A 12,415-nucleotide genomic window follows, 5' to 3' on the forward strand; every position below is an offset into this window, starting at 1 on the left:
TCACAGAAAGCGTTGAATTAAAAATAGAACAAGTGGGTTAGGTAGAGAAAACAAGCCAGTTGAAGAATATCTGCATCTTAAATTTCCTAATTTGTCTAGCTGTGGAATAATCTTTCTAGTTACTCTTGCTATGGCAGTGTACAACTGTGGGTAACAGTCTTATTCCACAGGCACAAACACCATAAAAATCTCTAGAGTGCCTCTGGGTGATTCTGCCTTGTCTGCTTTTCTGTCCTCAAGTCAGTGACGCCTGGCTTCTTCTTTGGACAAATGAAAGGGGATACTTTGAAAGATACTCTCAAGCTGCAGGACAGAAAATTTAAATGAATTCTCTTTACCAGAGAGCATTCAACTGGGTTCTGGCTCCCCCTAGCCGCATGGAAGTGGATTCTCATCACCCAAGCAGTTCAGCTGAACACTTAACTCAAAACACTGCGTGGAAGACCAATGATTTTATCTCCTCTCTGTCTCTCTTGTTTACTCTTCTGAATCCACTGTTGTTATTGCATTCAGCTGCAGAGACGGGGTGAAAATAAAGCAGCCATGGTCAGAAGAGGGTACTCAAGGTAGAGAATGAAAAGGCAAATGTTACTGTGGGGATTGTTTTTTGAGATGCTTTATGAATGTCTTACAAAGATAACATCAATTCCCCTTGTCAATATCTTTATTGGTTTTTACCCCAAAGGGACTGGGCTGAATGTGCTTACTTACTAAAGCACCTGGGCCTCACATCTAACCTCTGTTATTTTTACATGTAATGTCAATTCATCCTTATGTAACCCGGCAGGCAGAGGGGCTGAGGGGAGTCTGGTGGGAGCCACATCAGAGGCAGCAAAAACAGCTACCTGGCAGCCGTGGAGAGAGATGTCCCAAAGGCCTTCCATACATCCAGAACTTCTGCCAAGCAAGAGAAGCTTTAGAATGGGAAAATTAGAGACGCTTTTGATTTCTTTCCCTTACCAAAGCCTACTGTTAACTGTTTCTGTTGAAAAACAACAGAAGACATCCCCAAGTGACTTCTAGTGCCGTCAGAGCTCTGCCTTCGGGGCACTGACATTTCAGTGTGTTTCTTTCTCTCTTATATTCTACAATTGCACAGGGGGAATTACAAAGTGCCAAACAGATGTAGTATAATGTATTGGTTAAAGTGATCCATACTCTTATCCATGATGAATAGGTAGAAAGGAGTCATTGATTGTTTCTTTGAATGGAATTAAATGAAGTCTTTGAGTCTACAACTCTTAATTCAGCACCTGGTAAGTGCAAGGCAGTATTCTGGGGATCCAAACATCTAAAATCATTCAGTTGACTTCTTTGCCCTTAAGGCCCCCACTGTCTATTGGAGGAAGATAGGCTCCTACACGCTAAGGGAATGACAAGGTGGAGTGGGACATGGCAGGGAATGTAAACAAGGCACTATGGGAGTATTGGGTAGGGAGCACACCTTTTGCCTGTGATGGAGACTGGGTCAGGAGAGAGCTACCAGGGACAATTTCATAGGCTGAAGAACATTTGAGCAGAAACTGGCAGAAAAGACAAGGTTCTGACAGGCTCAAAAAAGACATCACAGAAAAAACAAAACAAAACAAAACAAAACAAACTTTATGAAGAAGGAAGTAAAGGTGAGAAAATTAATGGAGCCCTGCGTGGTCTTCCTGTTCCCAGTGAGAGCTGCATGGATAGGGAGCTCCAGAAAGGCTGGTGGGAGTTAGGGGTGGAGGTGTGTGACCTCATTGTGAAAGGCCTGAACGCCTTGTGAAGAAGTTTCTATTTATTGTGAAACCATTGAAGTCCGCACAGCATGTCTGAGTGAGGAACAAGCATTACTAGATTGGTGTTGTAGGGTAAGTATGAAGCCTCTGGAGACTGGAGGAGAGATGAGTAGGCTGGATACAGCTAGGGAGAATGGGTGATGCAGCAGTCCATCCCTGAAAGAGAGGAATCGAGAGTCTGAACTGAAGCCGTGGTGCCAGGACCCAGAAGGAGGCCCCAGTGCCTTACAGGCAGGCGGGAAGTGCTCCAGAAGCCTGGACCATCCTTGGGTTGCCCCAGAGGTGTGTTTTATCCTCACTGTGCTACACTGTATTTAATAGTTGATACCTGTCCCATTCTCTGGTTTTATGCTAGCTTTCTTTTCAGCAAAGCTCCACATAAATCCAGCTTTCTATTAGTTTCTACTCTTAGCACACTCATAATCCTCTTCCCTACTCTTAGCGTAACTCTATTTTGTACTGACTGATATAGTTACTCAGAGCAAACTGGCTCGTTTTCTAGATTCAGAAATGTTAAATGAGTGAACCAAACAGGAAAATGAAACAAGATGAAAAAACAAAAACAAAAACAAAACAAAACAAAAAACACAGACTAAAGTTCCCCAAGTGGCCAGTTAGAATAAAAAATAGACACAGGTGTTCTGAGACTCAGCACTTAACCCTCAGCTACATTTGCCTCCCACTACTTTCAACCCACTAATGTCACACATGAGTTAACAATATGTAAAACCTCTGTGTCCTTCCATGGTGTGTAAAGTACTTTAGTGCTATAGTGCAAGCAACATTTAGATAATTAATGCATATCTGCTGTCATAATGCAGTGATTTTGCCAGAATGTATGTGGGAGAATGTAGATGGATTAAACACATTTATATCTCCAGAAAAAATTGAGAGGCTATGTCAAAATAAAACATCACTGTGAATAGTTTACCTTTTTATTTTTTCTCTGATTATTAGACACATTTCAAACTGAGCTGTATGTATGAATTTGAGACAGATTAGGGTTATTTATTTTTACCTAATTCCAATTAGAATACATGAAATTGTCACTTGTAAAATAAATATGATTCTGTACCAACATTACAATAGATTTGAAATTATAAAAGTACTTTCTTCCAGGCTCATTTAAGTAGTGTAGTAAGTGAAAACAAGTTTAAGAGTCCAAAGAGTATATTTGGATGTCAGCGTTTCACTATAGCCCTTCTTCTCCCATAAACAGCAAAGTCACTCCACCACCAGAGAGACTGGGAAACTGCTCTGTGCAGTCACTTCCCCCTTCTTCCATTTTGGAACATGCAGAGAGGGAGTTAGTTCTCATGGGAAAGACTTAATGCTCTCTAAGGTCTCTTTCTGCTCTGGGATTCCGTGGTTCCCAGTGGCCCCTGGAGGTTCCTGGACTGAGAGCAATGATGCTACTTGAGGCAGGTGAAAGCTCTGACATGTTAACAAAAGCATATACAGGGAAGTTCTTCAGGAGGGCGGGTGAGAGAACCAAAATGTCAGCGTCATCACTCAGCTTTTTGTGGTCATTGTTGTATTAAACTTCCACCACTTTAAAGATTCCTGGTGTGGTTTAGTGCCTCTTTGCCCATTTGGCAAAGTATGATCCCAATAATTGCTCTCAGGTCATCTGATGAGCACCCCTCCAAGAGAGACACCCAATCTCCTATAAGAAAAGATAACATTCTTCTGTGTTCTGGGCAGAGTTTAGAAGATCAAGTCCAAACCCACCAATTACTTCTTAAGGTGAGAGAGGTGCTGATGCAACATGTGCAAAAGGTCCAGGTCCCCAGTCAACAAAGGAAGCTCAGCTGAAGTGGAGTACAGGCACAGGGGATTACAGAGGACAAAGTGTACCATGCTTTCTTTCCAGAAATTTCCCACTCTAAGAGCTATTTTTTGATTTCTACAGATTAGCAGCAGCAAATTAGCATAATGACATTACCCAGACACCTTTGCAGTTGTTTTCTTTCAAAGGTCATTGTGACTGAGGTTAGAGAATGTAATGGATTAAGAAAAAGAGAGGGGAAATTACCATATTTAATATTGTTTTCACAGAAATTGACATAGTTTATGGATCAGAGGAATATAATGTAATTTACTCCTCTATCCCTGCTGGAAAGAGAAGGGGGGGGATGGTAAAGGGAAACAGAGGATGTGGATGATGAAGTATAATAGTTATGGAGATGATGTAGCTGCTAAAGGGGCAACTCCTGCAGCACCTTCGGCTCTCAGGGGTGGCAGTGAACGAAGCCAGGTTAGTTACCTGTAAAATCTGGGTGTGATCAGAATAACATTTCAGTGAAATTGAACTTGGGATGGTTCCTAGATAATAGATACATAGTTGTGTGAGAAAAGACCTTGATCATAGGGCCTGCTCTGTGACATGTGCAAAATCCATATCGCTAGTGGAGAACACCAGGGACAAGCACACGAGCTGCCTTCAGTCTATTACATACATACCAATTGCTATAATATTGAAGAAAATATTCATAAATCCTGTTCTCTTTCAGTGCTTTATGCTTCATCGCCTTTCCCCCATTTGTGGTTTATAGATGGAAAGAAGAAAAAACGTAGAAAGCAAATGGCATGGAGTGAGGATGTTTCCTAGAGGCAGGATGGCAGAGTGGTGAAGAGGCAAGTCTTTCATATCAGGCAACTGAGTTCGTTCCCGGCTCAGCATTTTACTAGCTGTGTGACCTCAGTAAAATTTCCTAATTCCTTTCAGCTTCATCTATAGAATAGTACTGTTTTAGATGGTGATAGGAAAAGAATAAAAACAACTTCATTTGCCACTAAGTTGGGAGAGGGAATAAAAACAAACTAAATAGTTTGGTGTGAGTTTATTAAGGAAAGGATGATGCAATTCAGAAAGAACAATCAGCACTGAATAAATCTTTGTATAAATCACATTGGTAGATATGATATATAGGCAAAACCATGGCAAAGGTTTTAATAAATTCCAGTGTTGATACAGTTTAAATCCTTGACACTAACTTTTGTGCTTATTTTTGGTATGTCTCAGAATACTAAAGAACCAGAAATAGAAATATGTATAATGCAACAAAGATTAGGAGTTTGTCATCTGATCCTTTAGGGGACCTAATAAAAACTACACATATAAATAATATGAGGGAATAAGAATGAAGAAAAAAATCCATTAAGTCACTTAGAAGAACTCGAGAAAGAAGATGACAATGAAGATAATAAGTTAGGTAGACTAAAGGGAGGGAAAAGTTTCCTGAGACTAGTTTGTTTTCATAACTGGCCAAGCAAATGCTTTTACCCTATGGCTTCATCCTTTAATTTTTGCAGAAACAGGTATGCAGACATTTCTAGGTGAAGAAATGTAATTTAACAAATCCATAACATTTACTTCTTATGAGTAAATTCCATAGGTTGCTATTAGAGGAAGTGAAGGTTAGTGACAAGAACAAGGGTCAAGTCTTGGCTTTGCTTATTCCCACTTTTATCAGTGGAGGTGATTCTCCATTTGTAGTCTAGAAATGGACCAGAAAACTGTAAAATATAGGTAAGGGATGAGAATGCTTCCTAGTTTTAGCATATTGCACGTGGTTGTCTTGTGGATCAAATGAGATATGTTGTAAAAACAATTTTTTTGCAAATTATAAAGTGTCATTTAAGCTACTTGTAGTTTCTTACAGTATCTAAGTATATTAATCTTATTTATTCCTATATTTTCAGCTACACAAATTCCTAATCTGCCAAGGTGGATGTTGGCTGAGAGTAGAGTTACTATAGACACATTATCACTTAGGCTAACAATATTCATGCAGGCAAAATAGTCCATTTATGTAGGTGATATAGGCCAAATTCTGCCTTTCACAGCATTTCTGTAGACTCCCTTTGGTAAAAATTTTTGTTATACCTCAAAAGCCTCAACAGATAAAATCTTCATTGTTGGTTATTTCTTTTTTCCTCCATGTCTAAGAATTACATCTACTTGTAAGCAATGGAGTTTTTAGATAAATAATTAATGGTTATTTAACAAGAGTTTAGAACTTTTCTGCCATTGTTTTGATTGCATTAAGTTCACAAGGTGACTTTTTCAGGAAATGTGAATGGCATTTACCCGAGGTAGCAGTGATTGATTTTTGTCTGTTTTTAGAAAAGCTTTTGTTTCATTATCATGAAGTAAAAAATGGAGCCTGAAGAAAATCAAAACAAATCTAATTTCAGAATACCTGAAGCTTTGATTAAACTATCTTAGGGATACTAGGTCCATTTAGTACTTACATAATATTATTTATTTATGTTTTTGATTTATGTGGAACTTCCAGTGGGAGCTCTCCTGTGAAAACCATCCTTGCAGGGATGGTATTCATAAGTCGGCAAAGCACTGCTTGCTTCTTCCACTGTTATCTTAAATTCTTATACCAAATCCTTCATGGGAGACAAAACTGAGGGCTTGATCACGGGTAATGGTTGAGGATCCAATGACACATCTATGAAAGTGGCAGGGTTAGTTTCAGCACCTGGCCAAATTTCAATTTTGGTGCTTTCTTCTTCATATTTACAAAGTTCTTTGGAGAAGACTTTCTGAGTTAAATTGTCTTATTCTTGTTTAGCTGCAACTGTTAAGCAGCTGCCTCATTATGTTCTCCACGTGGTAAACTTTCTGTTGAAAACAGAGAGAATTACAACGTCAGAAGGGGGCAAAGAACAAAACAATGACAACAATGAGAGAGGCAGTAGGGATGCAATTAGAATGTGTGGTAGTGAGTCTTTTAAGGCTGATGTTCAATATACACTTGGGAGGCAATAATGACCCTGGTTATTCTTAGAAAATGTTATTTTCTACTCCCGTGTGGGTGTTACCCAAGACTACATGGAGCAGTGTAACTCTTAGCTGTGGGTAAGAAGATTCCCTCCATGAGTCTCATGCTTTAGAGCACCCCCACCCATCACAACAAACTATACCTCTCTTCATGGGGTGAGGAGTCTCTGGAGCTCAAAGAAATAAACCCACCCAGGGACTGCACCACCCCTTTGAATCTGTGATAAAGTTTAGGGGACTCCAATATTCCCTGCCCAAGTAGCTCTGAATTGGCTTCCAGGGTCTGCAAGGAACTCTTCCCTGGGCCTCTTCTTCTAAGGGCACATTATGCTGTTTGTGTGCACATGTCTAGGGTAGAAGCTTGGCTCTGGTTGTAGCTGTGTGCCTGGATGTGTAGCCTGGGGGTGTCGAGAAGGATGTGAGTCTCCTTATGGTGCTGACTAAGCCAGCAGTGGAAAGAAACGGGAGGAAGCTCATGGATCAGGAGTCAAGGTTGGGGCCAAGACTCCTTGTAACACCATGTTCTGGTACAGTGTTCCAAGCAATCATACAATTTTCAGTTTTAACCTGGCCTTATAGGTCATTATGAAGATACATTGTCAAGGTGGGAGGATAAAATATATTTTATCTTTAGTTTGTTATCTTGGTTTAGAATGGTCAAATATTTAGACATATGGCTATTAGACCTCTATTTTTATTTTTGCTCCAGGCTCTAGAAACAAAGGCTGACTTGCCTTAATGGCCAAATTTTCTTCTAACACTTTCTTATCTTTTTGTTGCAAGTAATCTAGGCATGGCAACACTATTAAAATTTCATCATTTGGGGTGTTGGGGTGGCACAGCCAGTTAAGCGTCTGACTCTTGATCTCTGCTCAGGTCATGATCTCATGGTTGGTGAGTTCGAGCCCCATATTGGGCTATGTGCTGTTGGTGCAGAGCCTGCTTGGGATTTTGTCTCTCCTCTCTGCTCCTCTCCCACTTGTGCTCACTCTCTCTCAAAGTAAATAAATAAGCTTTAAAAATTAAAAAAAAAATCATAATTTTATTCTAATGACAACCTGAAGAAAAAGAAAGGTGTTCAGTTTTCTTCCTGGCCAAAGTACTGTGTTCAAAGTTTTACTAATCCTCCCCAGCAATACTAAGGCTCAGAATATTGTCCCTGGCCTGTGAGCTAAGATTTTCTACATAAGCTTCTACTCAAACTTTCCTCCATGTCCTTACTACATCCCTTTTCTAAGCTTACCAAAGGAGCCAATTGAGAGCATGCCTGTGAAACATTGGGGAAGCAGCAAAAGCCACACAATTGTAATGCATTCTTGTATTCTCATCTCTCAGTATCACCTCCCTTCCTCAACAACTTCCCTAAACTACTGCCCAAAAGACTACCAATCAGCCCCTTCTCTTCCCAGTCATAAAGTAAAACTTTTGTATATGAAGTCCCCTCTTCCTTCCCTACCTCAAATCCACCTTACCCATAGCAAAGGAAAGAAGGTGCAGCTGAGATTATCCAAGAGAAAATAAGACTGATATCTAACATGTACTGGGCTCTTGTAAGCAGACATAGGCTGGGCACGATCATGATATAGGTACAAGGATTATTTCCCTATTACAGATGAAGAAATTGAGGTTTGTATAGTTTAAGTAACTTACCCAAAGTTGATAAGATGCGGAGTGGGTTCAAACCCACTAGCTCTAACTCCGTAGTATACTCATTTAATCACTTCACAACACTGCTTCTAGAATGTTAGATTTTCTCCTTCTGATCACCAAAATCATCTCTAGCAGACTCTTCCTGCCATTTTTAAAAGCTATTATCAGTGCCCCAGAACCTGAAGCCTTTCAAATGCAAAAACTGTCATAAAACTTCATTACTATATTTTCCCAGCTTCATTATGCCCCTTTACAGACTAAATTAAAACACACTAGCCTCTAGTTCTCTATGCATCAGATGGTCAGTGTTTTGGCCAAAAAATAAAATTATGGTTTGTTAAGTTTGGGTGTCACAGAATATGTTTGATTGCTTTACTTAATCTCCATATTTTGGACTAAGAAAAGCCAATATTCGAAGACATGATAGCTACATAAACACTCAGCATCTAATTTTCCTTCCTTACAAGTCTGAGTGTGGGTATAATATAATGTAATCATGGTTTAATACTAGTGCATAAATTTAGGTATGCATATATTTTTTACATAGGGGTTTGTTGAAGTTCATCCATTGACTTTTGGGAACATGAGGACAAGTGTAGTAGCATTTAGAAAACTGCTTTAGGGGCGCCTGGGTGGCGCAGTCGGTTAAGCGTCCGACTTCAGCCAGGTCACGATCTCGCGGTCCGTGAGTTCGAGCCCCGCGTCGGGCTCTGGGCTGATGGCTCAGAGCCTGGAGCCTGTTTCCGATTCTGTGTCTCCCTCTCTCTCTGCCCCTCCCCCGTTCATGCTCTGTCTCTCTCTGTCCCAAAAATAAATAAACGTTGAAAAAAAAAAAATTTAAAGAAAACTGCTTTATATTTTTATAGTGCTTTAGAGCTTTCTTAAGACATACTCATATTCATTGGATTACTAGAGATATTATAGAGAAATCTTACTATGTGATACCTTTTAGGACTTGCATTTTTAAAACTCTTTATTCACTTCCAAATCAAATGAATCGATAAACACCCTGAAGTGCCTAATTGAAGAAGATGTAGATCTTCCACCCCAATCAAGCAGACCCTAAGGATGCCAGAAAGTTGTGCTTGCTGTCCTAGCTGCCTCCCTAAATGCAGTCATCTCAGCTGTCACCTCCTTCACCAGCTCCCATACCCCCATTTTTATTTACTACCACACATTGGCTCAGCCTCCTGGAAAACAACAGCTCCATGCAGTGCTATGAGGCAAGAGCTCATCTCACAACCCTCTGTGATAGCTCTGGTAACTCTTATTATAGGTTGATAACAGCTTCATTTGTCACATGCCCACTGAAAAGAGCTCATTCCTTGTTCTCAGATGGGGTGGGATGAAAGCCAAGAGCTCCCAATGCTTCTTGTGGATGTTAAGATAGAATATAAATCGGCAACATCCAATGGCAGATAGGAAATGCCAGAGTGTAAATCCCCAAGGGGACCAATACAGCTTTCATCTAAAGCAGAAAATGATTTTTTTAGTCTAGGGACTGGAACTACCCTGTTAGGCTCATCTGGTTTATAGCATAACAGGACTGGCTGGTAATTGGAAGTCAGCAATGGAGAGTGATAAACATTCTTATGCCGAGAATGGGAGAGTCAAAGTTCAGTTAAGCCTAGAGCTTTTGAAATGTCTCAGGACACCATGAGAGGTGTCAGAAGGAAATGTCATCTTCAGTGGTGCTGATGCTAGAGGACTTCTAGAAGCTGGGTCTGGGCATCTATTATCTAGCAGTGCAAGCTCCTCCTGGTGATTTTTCAGTCAGCCAAGATGCTGTTTACTACTGTGTCCCTGAGTTTCCCCATTCTGTCCTGGACTGTGTTTCCTCTGGGTAGGAAATATGTCTTTGCACTAATGTTGCAAACTGAGCATAAAATTGAGGGCCAAAGAAAGATAAAGCTTTTGTGTGTTAGACTTCTGAGTATTCCCAGAGACCAAGGGGTAGGTTACTTCTGAGACTAGTCCTAATTGACAGACATGCAGTTTACCTGTAAGAATGATTAGAAGATGAGGATGAATTTCTTGATCATCTCCAGGCCTAGCAAAATGGCTGGCACAGAATAAGGTCAATATATATTTGTTGGATAAATGAAGGAATTAAAAACTGATTAAATGATTAAATACACAAAGAGACCCTGTAATATCCACCTTCTTCTACATTAGATTGAGACACTGCTTTCTTGTAATACAAGAGTATCTGGTCTGTCCAAGACATTTAAATGCTCTTATCAGGGATAATGATCAACCAACTACCAAATTTCCAAAAATAGTCTAAATCTGTAATGTCAGGACAAGGGAAAGATAAAATTTGATTTACAAAACTTTGATGCATATACAACATTTTAGAAACATGTCTATTATGTAACACAAACTTTTAAAATTAAGATTGCAAAAACAAATTCACCATGAAATGATGTTTAAATGCTTCTTTGTTGTTGTTTTTTCTTTCAGGTAAGTGAAAGGTATCTTCTGAAGTGTTCTGCAGAAACTGTGCAGGTGGCAGAGTTCTCTTAGAAGAAAAGGAAGGCAGGGATCCTTCAAATGGTAATATTTCAGCTGTTCTGTACACACAGGGAAATGTCTCACATAGCCAATAAGGCTGTTGTTTTCTCTTGTGTGGTTGCACCTGTTTATTTCACTATAACATGATATGGTTTAAACCTCAAGGTCTGTGAGAATTGTGTGTTTTTACGTATCTGCATTTGAGAGCCATTCATATCCTAATCTAAAGCTCCTGCAGCCCTATTTTCAGCAAAAAAACTCATTATAAATGAATTGCTTTAAATTGAAATCTCATTTTAAACAGATCTGACAATAGCAGATACATAATTTAGCCTAAATAATATATTAAATATATATAATATATATAAATATATATATTTGTGACTAGTTTTGTAAGTATTTTCCTCTTAAATATGAAGTGCTTTATTTTTTTAAGTTTATTTATTTTGAGAGTGAGAGAGTGTGTGCATGCATCAGCAGGGAAGGGGCAGAGAGAGAGGGAGAGAGAGAATCCCAAGCAGGCTCTGTTCTGTGAGTGCAGAGCCCAACATGGGGCTTAATCCCATGAATAGAACCATGAGATTGTGACCTGAGGCGAAATCAAGAGTTGGACACCTAACCAACCGAACCACCCAAGTGCCTCTGAAGTACTTATTTTTTTATGCTTATGATAGCATTATTGTTTTAAAGTATACCTGTGGCTTGTTAGATTTCCAGTCTAATTGAGATGACAGTTGAGACATACCAGAGATTTTAGTAGTAATACAATCAAGAGTACTAGGGGCACCTAGATGGCTCAGTCGGTTGAGTGTCCTACCTTGGCTTAGGTCATGATCTCATGGTTTGTGAGTTCAAGCCCTCCATCCGCCTCTGTGCTGACAGCTCAGAGCCTGGAGCCTGTGTCCAATTCTTCTCTATCTCTCCCCCTTCCCCAGTCATGCTCTGTCTCTCTCTGTCTCAAAAATAAATAAACATTAAAAAAAAAGAAAAGAAAAGAAACAATGTAGGGTACCAAACTAATTCCTTGAGAACTGGAGACAGATAAAAATTTTTGATTTACAAAATTTCAATGCATATACAACTCCAATTTATAGTATAAGGTCTGAAAACACTTCACATGAGACAAGAAGCAAGGGAAGTAGATATATCTAAATATTAAGTGAAAGGTTTATGAGATTATGTTATTACAGAAGATTTTAGAAGCATAATTTGCTAAATGTGCCCAATTTGTTCAAAGACTCAATTTATACCGCCAAACTAAGGCATTCTTTCTATTTTCTAGAGTGAAATCCACTTTGATGAGTTGTTAGTATTTGAGAATTCCCTCCAGAATTTTATTTTTAAATTACCTTTCTTTTTCTATCTAAAATAAATCACTCATTTGCTGAGTATTTATGGCTGACTTCTTAGGAAACATTAAAATATTTCTTAAAGCTTCCTGCAGAGTTAGCAATACAGTGCTTAGTTATTTTTAATATTCTAATACATTGTCAAGTTTCTACATGCTGATGAGAACATAAATATGTGTAATGAAATATAAGTCACCTACTATCAAAAGTGTATTTACCAAGTGTTGATAATAAGAATAAGAAAATGCAAACCTAATACGAAATGGACCCTGTTCACAAGAGTTCAGTATTTTAGCAAGAGGCAAGATGTAGCAGATACTGAATAGCTTCAA

Source organism: Lynx canadensis, chromosome C2 (genome assembly GCF_007474595.2).
Source record: "Lynx canadensis isolate LIC74 chromosome C2, mLynCan4.pri.v2, whole genome shotgun sequence".
Lineage (NCBI taxonomy): Eukaryota > Metazoa > Chordata > Mammalia > Carnivora > Felidae > Lynx > Lynx canadensis.